Source organism: Diadema antillarum, unplaced genomic scaffold (genome assembly GCF_040938485.1).
Source record: "Diadema antillarum isolate AM-2024a unplaced genomic scaffold, OU_Dant_1.0 seq00001666_RagTag, whole genome shotgun sequence".
Taxonomy (NCBI): Eukaryota; Metazoa; Echinodermata; class Echinoidea; order Diadematoida; family Diadematidae; genus Diadema; species Diadema antillarum.
The window spans coordinates 489,156-492,174 of record NW_027272364.1 but is presented as its reverse complement, the minus strand read 5'-3'; the positions used below and the strand labels follow the sequence as shown (position 1 = coordinate 492,174).

General features: G+C 37.9%; 1 non-coding gene across 1 annotated transcript; it reads left to right on the top strand.

Annotated features, from left to right (window-relative positions):
- Positions 1–2,714: 2,714 nt before the first annotated feature.
- Positions 2,715–2,788, top strand: Trnat-ggu (transfer RNA threonine (anticodon GGU)). Its single transcript has one exon. It is a non-coding gene; the product is annotated as a tRNA-Thr (tRNA).
- Positions 2,789–3,019: the final 231 nt, after the last annotated feature.

The window sequence follows — 3,019 nt, the reverse complement described above, 5'->3', positions numbered from 1 at the left end:
TCTCCTAAGAATCTTACGTCAGAGTGTCCTATGTTTTCGCTGCTTGTATTTAGTCCAGCATTTTGAGAAAGCTTTTCACACACACACACACGCGCGCGCGCGCACACACACACACACACACACACACACACACACACACACACACACAAACGCGAATACTTTAATCCTACTACCAAGACCCCTCGAGTTTGGTTGCTTCATGTCCCTTTGTTTTCTCGCTGGAACTCCTGAGCCTTGGTCTAACTAACTTTTATTCTTTTCATTTCAACCCCGCCCTCCCTCCATACGCCTTCTAAATCTCATGACTTGTCTGACTTTTGTTACTTGTTAATGTCGCCTTTTTATCTAACTAATCGATGATACATTGGCATTATGTGTATTTATAGCGTTGATGTCGTTGCTCAGACGGTTGCTGTTGTTCTTATTATTTGTCACTGTTGTTGATGATTCCCATGGTCCACTCATAAGGTCAAAATACCTAAGTGAACCTATTTCCTTCCCTTGTCCCGCGTTTGCGAGAACTCGTCTAGCACATGGAACAGTATTCGGGATATAGGGCCTATATTATATCTGTATATATACCGAGAAGGGAATCAAAGCTAATGTGTCACGGATTGTCTAGAGGGATCGTATAGTTTTGGTCGAGAACTAACTTCAGGTTTTTTTTGGTGAGATAATGAGAAACGTATTATGAAATATGACAGAGCATGTAATTCTAAGATGGATTCAAAGAATATTTGATGAAAATTGGTTTTGAAATGACTGAGATATCCAGAACAGCAATTCTAATAAAAGGTGGGACCCACTTTATATTAGGATCACTTGTTTTATTTTGTTTTTGGATGTCTCAGCCATTCCTAAACCAATTTTCTTCTAATAAACTTTGAATTCCTGTTAGAACGGTATATGCTCTGTATTATTTCGTAAGTGGTTTCTTGGTATCTCGCTGAAAGTTAAAAGCGCAATCCTCATCTCCACCAACACTAAACCATCCCTTTTACAAAATCCCGCCAGGGCTATATTTGGGATTTTGCGTCTAGGTTAAGCAAAGAAAAATAACAATATCAGAACCCTTTCCTTTGTGTGTTTTGTTTATTTGTGGTCCTTTGTCTCAATGATTATTGTGACACATCCTTTCACTTTTCCTGCATGTATAAAAGTGAGCACCAGCTTAGTTTTTACAGTGTGTGAGGTTTGGAACGAGTAATGGTTAATGTGTATGGTGCAATCATTATCTTTTCTCTTCAAAAAAACAACAACAAAACAAAGCAAAACAAAACAAAACAGTTAGCACTCTTCAATAAAAATGACCGACAAGGTTACAAACTTACACCAACACAATAATGGCAATGTTGCCATTGAAGCCAATGCGAATTACATGCGTGACACACGGTACACATTAACAAGAAGAGTAAACTCTAAACTTCGATAAAATGAATCCTGACAGCATGATGCTGACATTGAAAGAAATTAAAATTAGGTTTACCATAAAATGAATATCTTTATGTGCTAACTTCCCGCAAGAAAAGTCAGACGCCAATGCAATATCTGTCTTTAAGCGACTATAATATACAGAGTGTATCGAGTTCTTGTCGCAGGTGCAAGGAATGATTTACGTTGATGGAATATTGAGAAACCGAATACATCTGTCAGTGGGCTTGACTGTCATAATCATGAGAGGGGTATTTATGAAACCTTGAGTGTACTAAAAGTGAAACGCTATTCCAAATAATAGGGCATGGTGTGGGAATGAACAGATGAGTGTACAATTTTACGGTAACCCCACCTGCTAAACACACAAACAAACAAACAACTAAAAAATATCGGCATGAAATAATTATTAAGGAGAGAACTTCTTCTTGTTTTATTCAGGGAGGTGAGGCACCTCCTTGTTTTGTTTCGATAAAGGGCAATTTAGTAGTGATGTGTGAGCAAGTCAATAGGAAATTAATGAGGCGATCACACCTCATCAGATCGACGCATCCTCCCTTTGTGTATATACGGGGTCATTCACAGTCGAAAGCATAAGGATTGATGATGCATCCCCTAAATAAATTGTCTTTCGAATAAATTAAGAGTTCGAAGTGATGGAAAGAAAGGTCATTGATGTTCAATTTTGTCTCTTATAATAGTATAGGCCTGTATATTGAAATATCTGTCTTTAAATGCAAACCTATGAGAACATGAACGACAGAGAATTAAGATATTGAGAAGAATCATGGACCCACATCAGAGTACTAATCTATTTTCGATTGGAGCATAGGTCTTGACACGCGAAATGTTTTGCTACACGATGGCTTTGTTTTGGTTTACTAAAGCTGTAGGCCTATTAATTTTACAATTTACTTTCCAATCAGCGGGCTGGCTGCAACTGACCTCCTTCCCCACCCCCGCCTCCGGTTCCGTTCCCCGGCTACATTGAGTGACTGATGAGACGCGAAATGCAGCTGGACACGAGTCTGAACACACATTGCTTGAAAACGGCTTTCTGTTTTTTTTTTTTTTTTTAATAGCTTTGGGTTCTCTGACACCACTACAGTGTATATCTCGCCATTTACCTATATCATCTTGCAGAGTACGTATGTACGTATGTATGCATGTATGTAGGTGGGTACGTAATTTGTATTATATATATATATATATATATATATATATATATATATATATATATATATATATATATATATAAAAACAAAGAAAGGGACGAAACCAGGGCTTTCAATAGCTCAGTCGGTAGAGCACCGGTCTGGTAATCCGGAGGTCTCGGGTTCGAATCCCGATGGAAACCCATTATAATATATTATATATACACTATGTAATAAAGAGAGAGAGAGAGAGAAAGAGAGAGGGAGATAGAAATGGAAATAAAGTTGAAAATTGAAATCACCCCTCCCACCCCCACCCCCCAAAAAATGACCAACACAACAATACATTGTATTGTAAACACATCTGTATAATCTACACAAACTTTTCTGCATTCAGATCTCACCCCTTTAGTATTATACTGATGAATAGTGAT